At 39.1% G+C, this 25,000-nt stretch overlaps 1 pseudogene; it reads right to left on the bottom strand.

Annotated features, from left to right (window-relative positions):
* The window catches only part of LOC133634247 (adhesion G protein-coupled receptor L3-like), a 334,776-nt pseudogene that overhangs the window by 185,762 nt on the left and 124,014 nt on the right, over positions 1 to 25,000 (bottom strand).

The following is a 25,000-nucleotide window of genomic DNA, read 5'->3' as shown; positions in this document are numbered from 1 at the left end:
AAAGTGCATTATTTTTTTTAAACATGCCTCAAAACAACAGCTACAAAAACAATGAAGGCACACAGCTTCAGTCCAGAGTATACTAGAGTAATAAAGTCAACTATGACATAGTCCTCCTTTAGTGCAAGACTGCCTGGTATACTCTATAACAGTCCAGACTTGGGGTGTGGGAAAAATTGATTCGAATTCGAATCGCGATTCTCATGTTGTGCGATTCAGAATCAATTCTCATTTTTAAAAAATCGATTTTTTTTTATTATTTGTTTTTATTTTTTTTTTTTTAATTTTTTTTTTTATTTTTATTTTTTTTAAATATTTTTTTTATTAATCAATCCAACAAAACATTACACAGCAATACCATAACAATGCAATCCAATTCCAAAAGCAAAGCCGAGCCAGCAACACTCAGAAGTGCAATAAACAGAGCAATTGAGAGGAGACACAAACACCACACACACAACAATTGAGAGGAGACACAAACACCACACACAACAATTGAGAGGAGACACAAACACCACACACAACAATTGAGAGGAGACACAAACACCACACACAACAATTGAGAGGAGACACAAACACCACACACAACAATTGAGAGGAGACACAAACACCACACACAACAATTGAGAGGAGACACAAACACCACACACAACAATTGAGAGGAGACACAAACACCACACACAACAATTGAGAGGAGACACAAACACCACACACAACAATTGAGAGGAGACACAAACACCACACACAACAATTGAGAGGAGACACAAACACCACACACAACAATTGAGAGGAGACACAAACACCACACACAACAATTGAGAGGAGACACAAACACCACACACAACAATTGAGAGGAGACACAAACACCACACACAACAATTGAGAGGAGACCCAAACACCACACACAACAATTGAGAGGAGACACAAACACCACACACAACAATTGAGAGGAGACACAAACACCACACACAACAATTGAGAGGAGACACAAACACCACACACAACAATTGAGAGGAGACACAAACACCACACACAACAATTGAGAGGAGACACAAACACCACACACAACAATTGAGAGGAGACACAAACACCACACACAACAATTGAGAGGAGACACAAACACCACACACAACAATTGAGAGGAGACACAAACACCACACACAACAATTGAGAGGAGACACAAACACCACACACAACAAAACAAAAGTAGTGAAACAAAAATGAATATTATCAACAACAGTATCAATATTAGTTACAATTTCAACATAGCAGTGATTAAAAATCCCTCATTGACATTATCATTAGACATTAATAAAAAAAGAACAATAGTGTGACAGTGGCTTACACTTGCATCACATCTCATAAGCTTGACAACACACTGTGTCCAATATTTTCACAAAGATAAAATAAGTCATATTTTTGCTTCATTTAATAGTTGAAACAAATGTACATTATTGCAATCAGTTGATAAAACATTGTCCTTTACAATTATAAAAGCTTTTTACTCTGCTTGCATGTCAGCACACTGGGGTAGATCCTGCTCAAATCTACTGTAATTTCCGGACTATAAGCTAAGCTACTTTCCCCCTCGTTCTGGTCCCTGCGGCTTATACAAGGGTGCGGCTTATATACGGCCTGTTCTTTTCCGACACCGACGAAGAGGATTTCGGTGGTTTTAGTACGCAGGAGGAAGACGATGACACAATGATTAAAGACTGACTTTTCATATACCGGTAGGCTGCTTATTTTGATAACGTACAGGCGAGCACTTTGTATTACTTTGCAGCGTTGTATTATTTGTACTCTGCACGAATGCTGTTCGCCATGTCAAAGATGTGAAAGTTTGATTGAATGATTGAAGGATTTATAGTTAATAAATGGAACGCTTTGCGTTCCCAAACAGTCATCTCTGTCCCGACAATCCCCTCCGTGGTAGCAGGAACCCCTATATACTACGCTAATTACACATCAAAACCCTGCGGCTTATAGTCGGGTGCGGCTTGTATATGGAGCAATCTGTATTTTCCACTAAATTTAGCTGGTGCGGCTTATAGTCGGGTGCGGCTTATATGTGGAGCAAGCTGTATTTTCCCCTAAATTTAGCTGGTGCGGCTTATAGTCAGGTGCGGCTTATATATGGAGCAATCTGTATTTTCCCCTAAATTTAGCTGGTGCGGCTTATAGTCAGGTGCGGCTTATATATGGATCAATCTGTATTTTCTCCTAAATTTAGCTGGTGCGGCTTATAGTCAGGTGCGGCTTATATATGGAGCAATCTGTATTTTCCCCTAAATTTAGCTGGTGCGGCTTATAGTCAGGTGCGGCTTATATATGGATCAATCTGTATTTTCCCCTAAATTTAGCTGGTGCGGCTTATAGTCAGGTGCGGCTTATATATGGAGCAATCTGTATTTTCCCCTAAATTTAGCTGGTGCGGCTTATAGTCAGGTGCGGCTTATATGTGGAGCAAGCTGTATTTTCCCCTAAATTTAGCTGGTGCGGCTTATAGTCAGGTGCGGCTTATATATGGAGCAATCTGTATTTTCCCCTAAATTTAGCTGGTGCGGCTTATAGTCAGGTGCGGCTTATATATGGATCAATCTGTATTTTCCCCTAAATTTAGCTGGTGCGGCTTATAGTCAGGTGCGGCTTATATATGGAGCAATCTGTATTTTCCCCTAAATTTAGCTGGTGCGGCTTATAGTCAGGTGCGGCTTATATATGGACCAATCTGTATTTTCCCCTAAATTTAGCTGGTGCGGCTTATAGTCAGGTGCGGCTTATATATGGAGCAATCTGTATTTTCCCCTAAATTTAGCTGGTGCGGCTTATAGTCAGGTGCGGCTTATATATGAAGCAATCTGTATTTTCCCCTAAATTTAGCTGGTGCGGCTTATAGTCAGGTGCGGCTTATATATGGAGCAATCTGTATTTTCCCCTGAATTTAGCTGGTGCGGCTTATAGTCGGGTGCGGCTTATATATGGGGCAATCTGTATTTTCCCCTAAATTTAGCTGGTGCGGCTTATAGTCAGGTGCGGCTTATAGTCCGGAAATTACGGTATGTATTGAATGAATAGACAATCCTCTTCAATCGGGAAAATATCCTTTTTGAATCGAGAATCGTGTTGAATTGAAAAAAAAAAATAATTTTGAATCAAATCGTGACCCCAAGAATCGATATTGAATCGAATCGTGGGACACCCAAAGATTCACAGCCCTAATGTATATATATATATATATATATATATATATATATATATATATATATATATATATATATATATATATATATATATATATATATATATATATATATATATATATATATATATATATATATATATATATACACTAGCGTTCAAAAGTTTGGGGTTACATGTAAATGTCCTTATTTTTGAAGGAAAAGCACTGTACTTTTCAATGAAGATAACTTTAAACTAGTCTTAACTTTAAAGAAATACACTCTATACATTGCTAATGTGGTAAATGACTAGTCTAGCTGCAAATGTCTGCTTTTTGGTGCAATATCTACATAGGTGTATAGAGGCCCATTTCCAGCAACTATCACTCCAGTGTTCTAATGGTACAATGTGTTTGCTCATTGGCTCAGAAGGCTAATTGATGATTAGAAAACCCTTGTGCAATCATGTTCACACATCTGAAAACACTTTAGCTCCTTACAGAAGCTACAAAACGGACCTTCCTTTGAGCAGGTTGAGTTTCTGGAGCATCACATTTGTGGGGTCAATTAAACGCTCAAAATGGGCAGAAAAAGAGAACTTTCATCTGAAACTTGACAGTCTATTCTTGTTCTTAGAAATTAAGGCTATTCCACTAAATTGTTTGGGTGACCCCAAACTTTTGAACGGTAGTGTATATATATATATATATATATATATATATATATATATATATATATATATATATATATATATATATATATATATATATATATATATATATATATATATATATATATATATATATATATATATATATATATGAATCAGAAGCTTTGTATGCCAAAGATTGACCGCACGCATTGAGGCTTCAAGGTTGTTTTGGGCGCTTGAAAGGAAAATGGAGCTTCTTTCATGCGAGCACCTTCTGAGCAAATAAGAGGAACATTTCTTTGAGCACAAAATGCTGCCGAGCAAACTCCGAGAGGAAATGTTGAAAATGGAGCCGACATTTCCTGCAATTTAAACTTCACATTTATTCTCATCGACCAACTTGTATATATATATATATATATATATATATATATATATATATATATATATATATATATATATATATATATATATATATATATATATATATATATATATATATATATATATATATATATATATGTGTTTTTATTTTTTTTGGACACACACAGATACATACATACATACATACATACATACATACATATATACATATATATACATCTTAGCAGTTAGCATACCCTCACACGGTGTGTACTGTACTTGAAAGAAAGAGGCAAGGATGGCTGACTTTGAAGTGTCTTTGCACTGTGGAGGGCCGTTAGCCGCTGGCCTGTTTGCGTGTCGCTGTCACTTGTGTATTGTATCATTAGCCAAAGTGCTATCATTTCCATATACAGTACATGTGTTGATATTGTGGCTCTGGTGCTATCTAGGAGCTCGCAGCAGCTCTCATTGCAGCAGTCAAGGTCATTAGCATTTTTATTGAAAAGCTTTGCTTTATTAGGGATGTTTCCACCAAGTGTGTGTGGGTGTGTGGGTGTAAGGTGTGTGTGTGTAAGGTGTGTGGGTGTGTAAGGTGTGTGTAAGGTGTGTGTGTGTGTGTGCAGAGGAGCGGGGACAGCACGATCATCTCTAATCTCCAATCACACTGCAATAACCCAAAGGTCAATGATGGACATTTTTACTTCATTATTATCTTCTTCTTCCTCCTCACCTGACATTCTGCCATTTTATTCTGTTATTGTCCACCATCTTTGATCACTTCATTGCCTATTTATGCTGGCCTGGTCTAACCTCCTCCTCTCTATCTGTGTCTGGTCTAACCTCCTCCTCTCTATCTGTGTCTGGTCTAACCTCCTCCTCTCTATCTGTGTCTGGTCTAACCTCCTCCTCTCTATCTGTGTCTGGTCTAACCTCCTCCTCTCTATCTGTGTCTGGTCTAACCTCCTCCTCTCTATCTGTGTCTGGTCGAACCTCCTCCTCTCTATCTGTGTCTGGTCTAACCTCCTCCTCTCTATCTGTGTCTGGTCTAACCTCCTCCTCTCTGTGTCTGGTCTAACCTCCTCCTCTCTATCTGTGTCTGGTCTAACCTCCTCCTCTCTATCTGGGTCTGGTCTAACCTCCTCCTCTCTATCTGGGTCTGGTCTAACCTCCTCCTCTCTATCTGTGTCTGGTCTAACCTCCTCCTCTCTATCTGTGTCTGGTCTAACCTCCTCCTCTCTATCTGTGTCTGGTCTAACCTCCTCCTCTCTATCTGTGTCTGGTCTAACCTCCTCCTCTCTATCTGTGTCTGGTCTAACCTCCTCCTCTCTATCTGTGTCTGGTCTAACCTCCTCCTCTCTATCTGTGTCTGGTCTAACCTCCTCCTCTCTATCTGTGTCTGGTCTAACCTCCTCCTCTCTATCTGTGTCTGGTCTAACCTCCTCCTCTCTATCTGTGCCTGGTCTAACCTCCTCCTCTCTATCTGTGCCTGGTCTAACCTCCTCCTCTCTATCTGTGCCTGGTCTAACCTCCTCCTCTCTATCTGTGTCTGGTCTAACCTCCTCCTCTCTATCTGTGTCTGGTCTAACCTCCTCCTCTCTATCTGTGTCTGGTCTAACCTCCTCCTCTCTATCTGTGTCTGGTCTAACCTCCTCCTCTCTATCTGTGCCTGGTCTAACCTCCTCCTCTCTATCTGTGTCTGGTCTAACCTCCTCCTCTCTATCTGTGTCTGGTCTAACCTCCTCCTCTCTAACTGTGTCTGGTCTAACCTCCTCCTCTCTATCTGTGTCTGGTCTAACCTCCTCCTCTCTATCTGTGTCTGGTCTAACCTCCTCCTCTCTATCTGTGTCTGGTCTAACCTCCTCCTCTCTATCTGTGTCTGGTCTAACCTCCTCCTCTCTATCTGTGCCTGGTCTAACCTCCTCCTCTCTATCTGTGTCTGGTCTAACCTCCTCCTCTCTATCTGTGTCTGGTCTAACCTCCTCCTCTCTATCTGTGTCTGGTCTAACCTCCTCCTCTCTATCTGTGTCTGGTCTAACCTCCTCCTCTCTATCTGTGTCTGGTCTAACCTCCTCCTCTCTATCTGTGTCTGGTCTAACCTCCTCCTCTCTATCTGTGCCTGGTCTAACCTCCTCCTCTCTATCTGTGTCTGGTCTAACCTCCTCCTCTCTATCTGTGTCTGGTCTAACCTCCTCCTCTCTATCTGTGTCTGGTCTAACCTCCTCCTCTCTATCTGTGTCTGGTCTAAAACGTCAGTGTGGAGTTATTGAGTCTGTTTAGCTGATTGCAGAGCTAGCTTGCGCAGCTAGTGGGTCCATGACCATGACTTCTGTTTTGTTTGATCAGCCGTTTTACTGCCTTGTTACAGACACCGTTTGGAAACAATAAAGGTATGCAAATCCATCAATCAATCAATGTTTATTTATATAGCCCTAAAATCACGAGTGTCTCAAAGGGCTGCACAAGCCACAACGACATCCTGGGCTCAGATCCCACATCAGGGCAAGGAAAAACTCAACCCAATGGGATGACAATGAGAAACCTTGGCGGGGACCGCAGATAAATAAACATTTACAGAATATTTCTGTGTAAATAACTCATTTTTATAATGTATATATATATATATGTGACTTACAGTATATATGGAAACTATTTAGTGGGTGTGGCTTATATCCTGGTGCGCTATATAGCCGGGAAAATCCCAGCCCTGGAAAATGAACATGATGCGATGTCATTTTTGAGTTGGACATGAGAATAAAGCAATCAGCAGTGAGTGATGTCACTAAGTCATGCGTTGTATATTTAATAGTTGCTGTTCAGTCTGCAGCTTCTACCTTCATGCTACGTTTGACACATGGCAGCCATGTGGGACGTGTTTAAAAGAAGTATAGTGTTGGTGCTGAGGCTGAGGGCGAGACAAGAAGCATGGAGGACTAATACGTCTTCTCACTTTCACTCACTAACATTTGCTGCAGGCGTGAAGGAGATTTGAAAGAAGGAATGTTTCACACAGATCCAACCTCACTGGGTCTAAGGTCATGTGGCCATCTGTCATCTCCTACTTCCTCCCTCCGACTTTTCCCAGCATGCCGCAGTCCTGATTTGCACTCTGCCACCAACATTACTGTGGACTACTAATAAAGATGAGGAATATTGTCAGCCACAAAACTCCCAGGACAAGAAAGATTCATTTTGACGCCAAGACGTCCAGTAATACAATCCGGAGGAAACAGGAGCGCAGAACAGTCCAATATTACTGTCCTTCTCTACTCTGATGGTTCACTGAAACTCCTCAAAATGCTATTTAATTTGTAACAATTTATTATTAGTGGTGAAAATGCATATTGACATTTTAGGTGTGACAAATAATTACTAAAAATATTATACAAAGTACAAAAGCAGTGAAGTTGTCACGTTGTGTAAATAGTAAATAAAAAGAGAATACAACAAATCCTTTTCAACTTATATTGAATAGACTGCAAAGACAAGATATTTCATGTTCACACTGAGAAACTTTCTTCTTTTTTGGCAAATTTTAACTCATTTGGAATTTGATGCCTGCAACATGTTTCAAAAAAGCTGGCACCAGTGGCAAAAAAGAGTGAGAAAGTTGAGGAATGCTCTTATTTGGAACATCCCACAGGTGAGCAGGCTAATTGGGAACAGGTGGGTGCCATGATTGGGTATAAAAGCAGCTTCCAGTCATTCACAAACAAGGACGGGGCGAGGGTCACCACTTTGTCAACAAATGCCTGAGCAAATTGTTGAAGAACAACATTTCTCAACAAGGAATTGAGGGATTTCACCATCTACGCTCCGTAATATCATCAAAAGGTTGAGAGAATGTGGAGAAATCACTGCACGTAAGCCATGATATTACACACCTTGGATCCCTCAGGCATCAAAAAGCCACATCAGTGTGTAAAGGATATCACCACATGGGCTCAGGAACACTTCAGAAACCCACTGTCAGTGACTACAGTTGGTCGCTACATCTGTAAGTGCAAGTTAAAACTCTACTATGCAAAGCCAAAGCCGTTTATCAACAACACCCATTTTTATAAAGTTGTGTATTATTAATATACTGACTTTATTTTGAACAAATGTCGGCAAAATTCGACAGTATTTCTTTCCTGCTTCTCCGTCAAACACACCATCATCAGCGAGCAACGTTCCCTCTCATTGTCCATGTGTGTGAGCAAACGCAACAACTCAACCAGTGAAGCACATGTGACAACACCACACCTGGCAATACCACCACACACCTGGCAATGCCACCACACACCTGGCAATGCCACCACACACCTGGCAATGCCACCACACACCTGGTAATGCCACCACACAACCTGGCAATGCCACCACACACCTGTCTCAGACCAATTGAAATCTTTTATCAGAACACTCAAATGACAGGAGTCATTTTCATGAGATTATTTTCTAATATTAGTGATTTGGCCCACTAGTAATGAAAAGTACAAAGTAAATATTGTTTTTCATAAGCTACATATTAGTATTGTACAGAATGTCTGGGTGGGGGTCCTGCTTTGGAAATAATGTGTACCCCTTTCAGAGATCCCATTTAGTTCCACTTAAACATCCTCATGTTGCACAATGAGATGTAAGCATGGGATCAAGTCTACAGTCTTTTCTCTAGTAACAGCATTTCACCATTAATATCCATCAATTAACATGAATAATAAAAGACAGTAGAAGAAGCACACATTTGATTGCGGAGTCAAAGTGTAACTTTGTGTGGTGTTGGAGTTGTTGTGTGTCCGTAAACGCACCAGTGGCTAAGTGCTATGAGCATGTGACAGATGACAGAGTTGGTGCAGCAGAAAATGACTACAAGGTTTTTACTGGTGTTTTTGGTGAGGTTATGACCGAATAGAAACAGTTTTGCTCAATAAAGTGATCGATTTAATTCCTGCACTCAAAGAACAATTTTAGAAGGTTAAAATATAAATTTGAAGGCAATAAACACGTTGTGTGTTTATTGTTGCACTCCAATAACACTTTACAATGTTACATATTATATTTAGTCTGCCAGAATCAAGGATTAGATTAAAATACAATAAAAAGCTTTATTGTCATAATAGTAAATGATTCATGATTTATGGTTGCCACTCCTGGTCGTTGCTTTAAGAAAAACACAATTATTAGTAAGTACTAAAAACTAAACTATGGATAAATGTATACACATAAGTCATGTAGCAAGTAAAATACACTTTTGTTACAGATAAAACACAAATTAGAGTATTTTGTTACAAAATTAAGTCATTTTACTTGCATTAGTTGACTGCTAATTGGGCAGTTTTAACTCTGCTAATATTTGCCATCAATCTAAGGAGCTGTGTGCGTCTCTACATATCTACATGTTATGCATCTACATGTTATGTATCTACATGTTAAGTATCTACATGTTATGTATCTACATGTTATGTATCTACATGTTATGTATCTACATGTTATGTATCTACATGTTATATGTACATGTTACGTATCTACATGCTATGTATCTACATGTTATATGTACATGTTACGTATCTACTTGTTATGTATCTACATGTTATGTATCTACATGTTATGTATCTACATGTTATGTATCTACAGGTTACGTATCTACATGTTATGTATCTACATGTTATGTATCTACATGTTATGTATCTACATGTTATGTATCTACAGGTTACGTATCTACATGTTATGTATCTACATGTTATATGTACATGTTAAGTATCTACATGTTACGTATCTACATGTTATGTATCTACATGTTAAGTATCTACATGTTACGTATCTACATGTTATGTATCTACATGTTATATCTACATGTTATGTACCTACATGTTAAGTATCTACATGTTATGTATCTACATGTTACGTATCTACATGTTACATATCTACATGTTATGTATCTACATGTTATATGTACATGTTACGTACCTACATGTTATGTATCCACATATTATGTATCTACATGCTATGTATCTACATGTTATATGTACATGTTACGTATCTACATGTTATATGTACATGTTACGTATCTACATGTTATGTATCTACATGTTATGTATCTACATGTTTTATGTACATGTTATATCTACATGTTACATATCTACATGTTATGTATCTACATGTTACGTATCTACATGTTATGTATCTACATGTTATGTATCTACATGTTATGTATCTACATGTTATATGTACATGTTACGTGTCTACATGTTATGTATCTACATGTTATGTATCTACATGTTATATGTACATGTTACGTATCTACATGTTATGTATCCACATATTATGTATCTACATGCTATGTATCTACATGTTATATGTACATGTTACGTATCTACATGTTATGTATCTACATGTTATGTATCTACATGTTATATGTACATGTTATATCTACATGTTACATATCTACATGTTACGTATCTACATGTTACGTATCTACATGTTAAGTATCTACATGTTAAGTATCTACATGTTACACATCTACATGTTACGTATCTACATGTTAAGTATCTACATGTTAAGTATCTACATGTTATGTATCTACATGTTATATGTACATGTTATATCTACATGTTACATATCTACATGTTACGTATCTACATGTTACGTATCTACATGTTAAGTATCTACATGTTACACATCTACATGTTACGTATCTACATGTTAAGTATCTACATGTTAAGTATCTGCATGTGCACAGTATCTACATGTTATGTATCTACATGTTAAGTATCTACATGTGCACAGTATGGTAGCTAGTTAACTTATGAGAGTAGTGTATGTGTGTTTAAGAGAATGTCAACATGTTGTCTGAGTGAGTGAGTGGACGAGTAAAGAGAGAGAGGTGGCGCGTGCACTGCGCAGTAGAGTGATGAACGGGTCCGGTTGTGTCCTGCAAAACTAATAAAGCAACCGGAATGTGACAAATCGGCGGTCTCGTCATTCTGACCGGAAAGCAGAGCTTAGCAGACCCATTGGCAGGTAAAGTGAAGGTTGTTACCCCCGACAAAAACATTGACCCTGAAGGGAACGTAACATCTGCCCTGTGCTCCTCGACTACAGTCTGCACCGGAGCAGAACAGCAGGACAGGTGCAACAACTACATTAATACCTGTCACTCTTTAAACTCCTTGTGCAGATCTGAGTGTTCATTATTTAAATGTTTACCAAGGTTTGAAGCAAAGGTGCTAATACTAATCGCCACATTTGGTGATTAGTATTAAGACACATTATTACTTGTATGCACTTTGTGTGTACGTAACATCGCTCTGTAGTCACCGCCGCACAGCATCATGCGGATGAAAGAACGGTACCGGTACTTTTCAAAGGCAGCATAGTACCTGTTTCAATCAATTAGTATCGCAGTACTTCATTAGTAGCGGTATACCGCACAACCCTAGTACGAACACAGGTGTGACAAACACAAGCAACATTTGCTGAAAGGAAGCAGACTTACTGTAAGGAACACATTCATACTGGACCTCCAGGTACTTGTAGGTTCCGGGGCAAGGATCCGGGAAAACATCCGGGCCGGCGACCACGGCACACTGAGTCCGGTTGTTGCATCTAGGAAAGAAAAGAAAGGCTATAAAGAAACAATCGGGTGTGAACTCCGATGTATTGCAAGCCCTGACAACAATACGACACGTTGGCAGTGATGCATCATGGGACACTTTAGACTGACACTCATGGATCATCCTCTGGGGAGAGTTGTGTGTGCAAGGTGGTCCACCAGGACTCTTCAGGGCTCTTGTCTTTGTATCTTGGTGTGTGTGTGTGTGTGTGTGTGTGTGTGTGTGTGTGTCTGTGTGTGTGTGTGTGTGTGTGTGTGTGTGTGTGTGTGTGTGTGTGTGTGTGTGTGTGTGTGTGTCTGTGTGTGTGTGTGTGTGTGTGTGTGTGTGTGTGTGTGTGTGTGTGTGTGTGTGTGCAGGGACAACAACCTATGGTGTGAAGAGTGTTTTGACACACACTCCAGATAATGAATTCCAATTATCAAGGGGTTCTCTTCTCTGACACAAGTAAGTATTAATGTCTTGTGAACCAACATATTTACTATATTAATCTGTTGTGAACAAACATATTTATTTATCATATTTACAATATTAATCTCTTGTAAACAAACATATTTTCAATATTAATCTCTTGTGAACAAACATATTTACAATGTTAATCTCTTGTGACCAAACATATTTACAATATTAATCTCTTGTGAACAAACATATTTACAATGTTAATCTCTTGTGAACAAACATATTTACAATGTTAATCTCTTGTGAACAAACATATTTACAATATTAATCTCTTGTGAACAAACATATTTACAATGTTAATCTCTTGTGAACAAACATATTTACAATATTAATCTCTTGTGAACCAATGTATTTACAATATTAATCTCTTGTGAACAAACATATTTACAATATTAATCTCTTGTAAACAAACATATTTTCAATATTAATCTCTTGTGAACCAACATATTTACAATATTAATGTCTTGTGAGCAAATATATTTACAATATTAATCTGTTGTGAACAACCATATGTAGAATATTAATCTGTTGTGAACCAACATATATACAATATTAATCTCTTGTGAACAAATATATTTACAATATTAATCTGTTATGAACAACCATATGTAGAATATTAATCTGTTGTGAACCAACATATATACAATATTAATCTCTTGTGAACAAATATATTTACAATATTAATCTTTTGTGAACCAACATATTTACAATATTAATGTCTTGTGAACAAATATATTTACAATATTAATGTCTTGTGAACAAATATATTTACAATATTAATCTGTTGTGAACCAACATATATACAATATTAATCTCTTGTGAACAAATATATTTACAATATTAATCTGTTATGAACAACCATATGTAGAATATTAATCTGTTGTGAACCAACATATTTACAATATTAATGTCTTGTGAACAAATATATTTACAATATTAATCTTTTGTAAACAAACATATTTTCAATATTAATCTCTTGTGAACAAATATATTTACAATATTAATCTGTTGTGAACAAACATATGTAGAATATTATAATATTAATCTGTTGTGAACAAATATATTTACACTATTAATCTGTTGTGAACCAACATATTTACAATATTAATCTCTTGTGAACAAATATATTTACAATATTAATCTCTTGTGAACAAACATATTTACAATATTAATCTGTTGTGAACCAACATATTTACAATATTAATGTCTTGTGAACAAATATATATACAATATTAATCTCTTGTAAACAAACATATTTTCAATATTAATCTCTTGTGAACAAATATATTTACAATATTAATCTGTTGTGAACAAACATATGTAGAATATTACAATATTAATCTGTTGTGAACAAATATATTTACACTATTAATCTGTTGTGAACAAACATATTTACAATATCAATCTCTTGTAAACAAACATATTTTCAATATTAATCTCTTGTGAACAAATATATTTACAATATTAATCTGTTGTGAACAAACATATGTAGAATATTACAATATTAATCTGTTGTGAACAAACATATTTACACTATTAATCTGTTGTGAACAAACATATTTACAATATTAATCCCTTGTGAACAAACATATTTACAATATTAATCCGTTGTGAACCAACATATTTACAATATTAATCTCTTGTGAACAAATATATGTACAATATTAATCTGTTGTGAACAAATGTATGTAGAATATTACAATATTAATCTGTTGTGAACAAATATATTTACAATATAAATCTGTTGTTAACAAACATATTTACAATATCAAATTTTTGTGAACAAACATATCTACAATTTTAATCTGTTGTGAACAAACATATTTACAATATTAATCTGTTGTGAACCAACATATTTACAATATCAATCTCTTGTGAACAAACATATTTACAATATCAAATTGTTGTGAACAAACATATTTACAATATCAAATTGTTGTGAACAAACATATTTACAATATTAATCTGTTGTGAACAAACATATTTACAATATTAATCTGTTGTGAACAAACATATTTACAATATCAAATTGTTGCGAACAAACATATTTACAATATTAATCTGTTGTGAACAAACATATTTACAATATTAATCTGTTGTGAACAAACATATTTATTTATATAATATGTTGCTGCAACTGCTTCCTGCCGCTTGTATTTGTGCAGTTTGGTGGAAAAAAAGTTGACCTTTTAGATGCAAATGTTTGCATTGAAATGTTTTCCGGAGCCATTCGTCACAACAATAATGATTTGTGAGCGTTTCCATCGGAGATGAAAACACGCACATTTTTTCAACTTCTGCTCCTAAAAACTAATTAGTCAAACTATTTGAAAGAAAAAGTGCGCGTGTCGGGAGACATGAAGGCCTATTTTTACAGCCGTGGAAGAGGTAATTCTTTCTCTAGTGAATATTGTCTTTCAATTAGTACAACTGTTGGGTTTCTCCGCCTGGCCCTCCCCAAGCAGCTGTCAAACAGAGCACATTTACATTAGAAACATTTCCATTCCTCCCATTGAGATGTTTTTAATGAGCATGTCAAGTCTGCTATTTGCATCAAATGAAATATGCATGAAAAGTAATAGAATTGGAGGACAATATTCACCTGGAACACACAGAAGTAATGTGGGCATTAGGGAGGAGGTGTGACCATGGATTCTGCTGCACCCTAACCGGGCTAAAACTATATTTGTTGCAAAGTCTGTCATATTCTAACAACAACAACACCCTGCAGTCCTCACCCTCCCTTGTTGTGTTTCGCATCTCTGCTTTTTCATTTCTTGCCCCGATGCCTTCATCATCGCTCACCTGTTACAGCCCAAGTGTGCGTATATATATAGTCTATATATAGTCTATATATAGTCTATATATAGTCTATATATAGTCTATATATATTGTATATATAGTCTATATATAGTCTATATATAGTCTATATATAGTCTATATATATTCTATATATAGTCTATATATAGTCTATATATAGTCTATATATATTCTATATATAGTCTATATATAGTCTATATATAGTCTATATACAGTCTATATATAGTCTATATATATTCTATATATAGTCTATATATAGTCTATATATAGTCTATATATAGTCTATATACAGTCTATATATAGTCTATATATATTCTATATATAGTCTATATATAGTCTATATATAGTCTATATAATATATAGTCTATATATAGCCTATATATAGTCTATATATAGTGTATATATAGTCAAATTGTGGGGACGCATTACACCTTGGAGGAAAACCTCTCCTGATTGAAGGCCGCTGATTGGCTTCTGTTTTTGGGATTTTTTTGGTTTTATGACTTTAGTAGGATGTTGTACAAAATCTTCCACTGTAAGTACAAAGTACAAAAGCAGTGAAGTTGTCAGGTTGTGTAAATGGTAAATAAAAAGAGAATACAACAAATCCTTTTCAACTTATATTCAATTGAATAGACTGCAAAGACAAGATATTTCATGTTCACACTGAGAAACTTTGCTATTTTTTGCAAATGTTCTTACACAAACTACTTCCCTCTTACACAAACTACTTCCTTCTTACACAAACTACTTCTCTCTTACACAAACTACTTCCCTCTTACACAAACTACTTCCTTCTTACACAAACTACTTCCTTCTTACACAAACTACTTCCCTCTTACACAAACTACTTCCTTCTTACCAAAAACTACTTCCTTCTTACACAAACTACTTCCCTCTTACACAAACTACTTCCCTCTTACACAAACTACTTCCTTCTTACACAAACTACTTCCTTCTTACACAAACTACTTCCTTCTTACACAAACTACTTCCCTCTTACACAAACTACTTCCTTCTTACACAAACTACTTCCTTCTTACACAAACTACTTCCTTCTTACCAAAAACTACTTCATTCTTACACAAACTACTTCCTTCTTACACAAACTACTTCTCTCTTACACAAACTACTTCCCTCTTACACAAACTACTTCCTTCTTACACAAACTACTTCCTTCTTACACAAACTACTTCCCTCTTACACAAACTACTTCCTTCTTACCAAAAACTACTTCCTTCTTACACAAACTACTTCCCTCTTACACAAACTACTTCCCTCTTACACAAACTACTTCCTTCTTACACAAACTACTTCCTTCTTACACAAACTACTTCCTTCTTACACAAACTACTTCCCTCTTACACAAACTACTTCCTTCTTACACAAACTACTTCCTTCTTACACAAACTACTTCCTTCTTACACAAACTACTTCCCTCTTACACAAACTACTTCCTTCTTACACAAACTACTTCCTTCTTACACAAACTACTTCCCTCTTACACAAACTACTTCCCTCTTACACAAACTACTTCCTTCTTACACAAACTACTTCCTTCTTACACAAACTACATCCCTCTTACACAAACTACTTCCTTCTTACACAAACTACTTCCTTCTTACACAAACTACTTCCTTCTTACACAAACTACTTCCTTCTTACACAAACTACTTCCTTCTTACACAAACTACTTCCCTCTTACACAAACTACTTCCTTCTTACACAAACTACTTCCCTCTTACACAAACTACTTCCTTCTTACACAAACTACTTCCTTCTTACACAAACTACATCCCTCTTACACAAACTACTTCCTTCTTACACAAACTACTTCCTTCTTACACAAACTACTTCCTTCTTACACAAACTACTTCCTTCTTACACAAACTACTTCCTTCTTACACAAACTACTTCCCTCTTACACAAACTACTTCCTTCTTACACAAACTACTTCCCTCTTACACAAACTACTTCCTTCTTACACAAACTACTTCCTTCTTCTCCACAGCTTCACATGATGTTGGCAGGAAAACCACCTCCTGTTTTCTAATTAGCACGACCACATGGAAACAAGGCAGTGGCCTGCATACAGCTGGCACACACACACACACACACACACACACACACACACACACACACACACACACACACACACACACACACACACACACACACACACACACACACACACACACACACATCATGTGAGATGTTTTTCACGTTGCTTGGCAGACTTCCTTCACATCTCTGCCTCGCTTCCTCACACAAACATGACTGACTAATGATGTGATGAGGCTGGCGGAGCTGCTGATGGAGCGTGTGTGTGTGTGTGTGTGTGTGTGTGTGTGTATGTGTGTGTGTGTGTGTGTGTGTGTGTGTGTGTGTGTGTGTGTGTGTGTGTGTGTGTGTGTGTGTGTGTGTGTGTGTGTGTGTGTGTGCGTGCGTGTGCACGTGTGTGTCTGGGAGCAGATGTAAAATGGAAATAATATTTGGGAGTGTGTGTGTGTGTGTGTGTGTGTGTGTGTGTGGGCGCTGTAGAGTGCAGATGTGTTGTGTAAACTATATAATTAGAGACTGAGTGAGATACTGGTGGTGTGTGACGCACAAAGTCTCCAGAATGAAGATTTAAAAAGAAGACTTGATAAGTCACCACCATGATTGTGTTATAAATAATGATAAATGGGTTATACTTGTATAGCGCTTTTCTACCTTCAAGGTACTCAAAGCGCTTTGACACTATTTACACATTCACCCATTCACACACTGATGGAGGGAGCTGCCATGCAAGGCGCTAACCAGCAGCCATCAGGAGCAAGGGTGAAGTGTCTTGCCCAAGGACACAACAGACGTGACTAGGATGGTAGAAGGTGGGGATTCTACTCACATGTTATTGATATATATATATATATATATATATATATATATATATATATATATATATATATATATATATATATGTATAGTAGAGTAAATGCATAATAGAGTTGTCAGTGTGTATAAAAAGTTAATAAACATGCTATTGACAAATGAGTCTTTTGTGAAGCCCTCCAACATCTCCCAAGGTTGAAATGCAGCCTGCACAAAAACACATTGTGGAAACAAATGAAGCTGCAATCTCCACACTGGGAGCACTCAAATGGACGCACACAACAACAGCACTCAAGTGGAAGCACACAACAACAGCACTCTAATGGAAGCACACAACAACAGCACTCAAATGGACGCACACAACAACAGCACTCAAGTGGACGCACACAACAACAGCACTCAAGTGGAAGCACACAACAACAGCACTCAAATGGAAGCACACAACAACAGCACTCAAATGGACGCACACAACAACAGCACTCAAATGGAAGCACACAACAACAGCACTCAAATGGAAGCACACAACAACAGCACTCAAATGGAAGCACACAACAACAGCACTCAAGTGGAAGCACACAACAACAGCACTCAAATGGAAGCACACAACAACAGCACTCAAATGGACGCACACAACAACAGCACTCAAATGGAAGCACACAACAACAGCACTCAAATGGAAGCACACAACAACAGCACTCAAGTGGAAGCACACAACAACAGCACTCAAGTGGAAGCACACAACAACAGCACTCAAATGGAGGGACACAACAACAGCACTCAAATGGAAGCACACAACAACAGCACTCAAATGGAAGCACACAACAACAGCACTCAAGTGGAAGCACACAACAACAGCACTCAAGTGGAAGCACACAACAACAGCACTCAAATGGAGGGACACAACAACAGCACTCAAATGGAGGGACACAACAACAGCACTCAAATGGAGGGACACAACAACAGCACTCAAATGGAGGGACACAACAACAGCACTCAAATGGAAGCACACAACAACAGCACTCAAGTGGAAGCACACAACAACAGCACTCAAGTGGAAGCACACAACAACAGCACTCAAATGGAGGGACACAACAACAGCACTCAAATGGAGGGACACAACAACAGCACTCAAATGGAGGGACACAACAACAGCACTCAAATGGAGGGACACAACAACAGCACTCAAATGGAAGCACACAACAACAGCACTCAAATGGAAGCACACAACAACAGCACTCAAGTGGAAGCACACAACAACAGCACTCAAGTGGAAGCACACAACAACAGCACTCAAATGGAGGGACACAACAACAGCACTCAAATGGAGGGACACAACAACAGCACTCAAATGGAGGGACACAACAACAGCACTCAAATGGAGGGACACAACAACAGCACTCAAATGGAGGGACACAACAACAGCACTCAAATGGAGGGACACAACAACAGCACTCAAATGGAGGGACACAACAACAGCACTCAAATGGAGGGACACAACAACAGCACTCAAGTGGAAGCACACAACAACAGCACTCAAGTGGAAGCACACAACAACAGCACTCAAGTGGAAGCACACAACAACAGCACTCAAATGGAAGCACACAACAACAGCACTCAAATGGAAGCACACAACAACAGCACTCAAGTGGAAGCACACAACAACAGCACTCAAGTGGAAGCACACAACAACAGCACTCAAATGGAGGGACACAACAACAGCACTCAAATGGAGGGACACAACAACAGCACTCAAATGGAGGGACACAACAACAGCACTCAAATGGAGGGACACAACAACAGCACTCAAATGGAGGGACACAACAACAGCACTCAAATGGAGGGACACAACAACAGCACTCAAGTGGAGGGACACAACAACAGCACTCAAGTGGAAGCACACAACAACAGCACTCAAATGGAAGCACACAACAACAGCACTCAAATGGAGGGACACAACAACAGCACTCAAATGGAAGCACACAACAACAGCACTCAAATGGACGCACACAACAACAGCACTCAAATGGAGGGACACAACAACAGCCAGCAGAGTGCAGTTGGTGAAAAATAACAAATAAATGCAAGGCAGCCTGCAGGTGATTATCTGCACACCCTTTAGGACGCCAGGGAAGCCTTTTGACTAAATATATTTACTGGACCAACACCTCCAAATAAAACCACACACACACACACACACGCACACGCACACGCACACGCACACGCACACGCACACGCACACGCACACCCGCACACGCACACACACACACACACACACACACACACACACACACACACACACACACACACACACACACACACACACACACAATGCATGTCAAACAGGGCAGCACATGTAGGTGTGGTGAGTGGCAGGTAAGAAAAGCGAGGGTTGGTGCTCAAGTGACAGATATCTCACACCTTCAGTAACAGCGTGCCTTCCCACAATGCATTGCTGTCAGCGTGGGAGCAGTAAGAAATGTTGTTTTGTCCAAGAAGAATGCTGCTAGTTGAATGTCAGGCTGCTTTTCTGCTGCTGTCACTCACACTACATCACACACACTGTGCTCACCTGACCTTGCACCACCCCTGACCTTGCACCACCCCTGACCTTACACCACCCCTGACCTTACTGCAGCCTTGCACCACCCCTAACCTTACATCACCCCTGACCTTGCACCACCCCTGACCTTACTGCAGCCTTGCACCACCCCTGACCTTACTGCAGCCTTGCACCACCCCTAACCTTACATCACCCCTGACCTTGCACCACCCCTGACCTTACTGCAGCCTTGCACCACCCCTGACCTTACTGCAGCCTTGCACCACCCCTGACCTTACTGCTGCCTTGCACCACCCCTGACCTTACTGCAGCCTTGCACCACCCCTGACCTTACTGCTGCCTTGCACCACCCCTGACCTTACTGCAGCCTTGCACCACCCCTGACCTTACTGCAACCTTGCACCACCCCTGACCTTACTGCAGCCTTGCACCACCCCTGACCTTACTGCAGCCTTGCACCACCCCTGACCTTTCTGCTGCCTTTGCAATCTCCCCTGACCTTGCTCCAACCCTGACATTTTTACTGCCATGCACCACCCCTGACCTTTCTGCTCCCTTTGCATCACCCCTGACCTTTCTGCTGCCATGCACCACCCCTGACCTTGCTCCAACCCTGATCTTTCTGCTGCCTTTTCATCACCCCTGACCTTTCTGCTGCCATGCACCACCCCTGACCTTTCTGCTCCCTTTGCATCACCCCTGACCTTGCACCACCCCTGACCTTTCTGCTGCCTTTGCATCACCCCTGACCTTGCACCACCCCTGACCTTTCTGCTGCCTTTGCATCACCCCTGACCTTGCACCACCCCTGACCTTTCTGCTCCCTTTGCATCACCCCTGACCTTGCACCACCCCTGACCTTTCTGCTCCCTTTGCATCACCCCTGACCTTGCACCACCCCTGACCTTTCTGCTGACCTTGCATCACCCCTGACCTTTCTGCTGACCTTGCATCACCCCTGACTTTGCATCCCCCCTGACCTTGCTGCAGCCTTGCACCACCCCTGGGGGCGTGGTCATGTCAGGTGGCTAAGGAATGCAAGATGGTTGACAAGTACGCTGAAGGCCAAGTCGGCTTTTTCAACACCACCTTCTCTCCTCCTCTCCTGCCGGTCACCATGGCAACCCCCGCCTCGTCTGATCCCAGGACAGAGTTTTCCTTCTCATTCCGCACCTCCACTGACACCTTCTGCTCTCCAAGACCACAAACTCTGTTTGCCATACCACCGCGATACGGGCTCCAATTCAGGCTGCTATTAGTGATATTGATCCCAATAAACCTCATTTGATTCCAATGACTATCATCTCATAGCATAAAGAATACAATACAGAGTTGTTGAATCTATATTCTGACCTAGTGGCGGGAATACAACCAAGATAATACAAAATCCAACAAAGTACACAAAAAAGGATACAATCAAATAATAGAAGCATGAAGAAATGTATTAATGAGAGCTGCTGTTAGAATAAAAATGAGAAAAAATGTAAGAAAAATGAGAAAAAATGAGAATGTATTGAGAAAAACCTGAACTCTTAGAAACTGATGATTAATAATAATAAAGATTTCTGTTTAAATGTATATAATATCTGTTAAAAAAGAACAATAATCATCAAACTTGAATTTTCACTATGCAACCCTTGGTGGAAAAAGTTTAGACGCCCTTGATGTCAAATATTAGAATCTCTCAAAACACAAATAACATAAACTTCAAATATAAACAACCTTTAGTTAGTTAACTTGGAAAATAACTTGTGAATTCATGAACCATAAACCATAATAAACACTTAAAGGCCTACTGAAATGAATTTGTTGTATTTAAACGGGAATAGCAGATCCATTCTATGTGTCATACTTGATCATTTCGCGATATTGCCATATTTTTGCTGAAAGGATTTAGTAGAGAACATCGACGATAAAGTTCGCAACTTTTAGGCGCTGATAAAAAGCCTCGCCTGTAGCGGAAGTAGCGTGACGTCACAGGTTGAAAGGCTCCTCACATTTCCCCATTGTTTACACCAGCAGCGAGAGAGATTCGGACCGAGAAAGCGACGATTACCCCATTAATTTGAGCCAGGATGAAAGAATTGTGGATGAGGAACGTGAAAGTGAAGGACTAGAGTGCAGTGCAGGACGTATCTTTTTTCGCTCTGACCGTAACTTAGGTACAAGCTGGCTCATTGGATTCCACACTTTCTCCTTTTTCTATTGTGGATCACAGATTTGTATTTTAAACCACCTGGGATACTATATCCTCTTGAAAATGAGAGTCCAGAACGCCAAATGGACATTCACAGTGACTTTTATCTCCACGACAATACATCGGCGAAGCTCTTTAGCTACTGAGCTAACGTGATAGCAACTGGCTCAAATGCAGATAGAAACAAAAGAAATAAATCCCTGACTGGAAGGATAGACAGAAGATCAACAATACTATTAAACCATGGACATGTAACTACACGGTTAATAATTCCCAGCTTGGCGAAGCTTAACAATGCTGTTGCTAACGACGCCATTAAAGCTAACTTAGCAACCGGACCTCACAGAGCTATGCTAAAAACATTAGCGCTCCACCTACGCCAGCCAGCCCTCATCTGCTCATCAACACCCGTGCTCACCTGCGTTCCAGCGATCGACGGAGCGACAAAGGACTTCACCCGATCACCGATGCGGTCGGCGGCCCGGAGACGGAGGAAGTCTAGGTGAGGTCGTCGGCTAGCGCGTCTGCTATTTATCTCAAAGTCCTCCTGGTTGTGTTGCTGCAGCCAGCCGCTAATACACCGATCCCACCTACAACTTTCTTCTTTGCAGCCTCCATTGTTCATTAAACAAATTGCAAAAGATTCACCAACACAGATGTCCACAATACTGTGGAATTATGGGATGAAAACAGAGCTTTTTGTATTGGATTCAATGGTGTCCCAATACTTCCGTTCTCTCCGTGACGTCACACGCAAAAGTCATTATACAAAGGCGTTTTCAAGCGGAAGTGTGGCGGGAAATGTAAAATGTCACTTTATAAGTTAACCCGGCCGTATTGGCATGTGTTGCAATGTTAAGATGTCATCATTGATATATAAACTATCAGACTGCGTGGTCGCTTTCAGTAGGCCTTTAAATATGATAATAAACACTTAAATATGATAATAAACACTTAAATATGATAATAAACACTTAAATATGACAATAAACACTTAAATATGATAATAAACACTTAAATATGATAATAAACACTTACATATGATAATAAACACTTAAATATGATAATAAACACTTAAATATGACAATAAACACTTAAATATGATAATAAACACTTAAATATGATAATAAACACTTAAATATGACAATAAAAACTTAAATATGATAATAAACACTTAAATATGTCACTGTACAGGATTTGTGTTGTTGTGCAGGCAGAATTACAAACTAGACTATTATATTATTATTATTGTTATTTTCATTCCATTCCTCCCCTTGAAGGACAGGAAGTGATGGAGACAACTTCCAGAAGTGATGGAGACATTTGAGAGAGTGGTCAGCGACTGACTGAGTCACACAACATGCTGACCAAAAGAGATTAGGGAGAACTTCCATGGTTCTCCTTTTGTTTCCACCTACCACCTCAGGTGTCGCACAGGGACCACAATCTGGGGAAGTGCAGCGATATCATCTCCCCCTGGGATGAGGCTTTGATATCAGGAGCAATTATGCACACACACACACACACACACACACACACACACACACACACACACACACACACACACACACACACACACACACACACACACACACACACACACACACACACACACATTTGGCCAGCCATGGAGGAGGAAAGAAGGCGAGGACGTGATAGCAAGGAAACACAGGCAAGAGGAACATGTTCTGATCTAATCTGGAATACATGTTGAAAGACTAAAACACAGGAGGAGTGGAAGACAAGGAGGAACAAAATGAGGAACATTTTATTGACTTAATGCTGTTTACTTTTCCCAACAATGAGTGAGCTGGTTGTCATGAAATAGCAACATCAGTTCTGTCATAACTTCTGTTAAAAATGTCACTTTCAATCATCCAGTTGTAGGAATGACCTTGCACAATGTGGTGTGGAAGGTTGTTTCACTAAATGATTGCATTGCAACTTCAGCAGTTAGGAGTCCAAAATGATGAATCACAGAAAATGTGACATTGATCATAGATCTGCACCCATTAATCACACTATTGATCATGAGTGTGCGTGCTCTTTTACCTGAAGTGTGGATGTTTACCTGTGTTGTTGTGCACTTAGTGATCAGGGGCCGTACTTATCAAGCTTCTTAGAATGCCATTTTACACTTAAGTCCTGAGAATTTGCGAAATTTAGTCCTACTCTCAAACTTAAGAATAAAAGCTTTTTATCAACGTTCTTAAGTCTAAGAATCACTCCTACTCTCCACGATATTTAAGAGACCTTCAGAGGTGTCTTAAGTGGTTAGGAGTTGCCAGCAGGGGATGGCACTGAGGC

Source organism: Entelurus aequoreus, linkage group LG18 (assembly GCF_033978785.1).
Source record: "Entelurus aequoreus isolate RoL-2023_Sb linkage group LG18, RoL_Eaeq_v1.1, whole genome shotgun sequence".
NCBI lineage: Eukaryota > Metazoa > Chordata > Actinopteri > Syngnathiformes > Syngnathidae > Entelurus > Entelurus aequoreus.
This window is presented reverse-complemented; position numbering and strand designations above follow the sequence as displayed.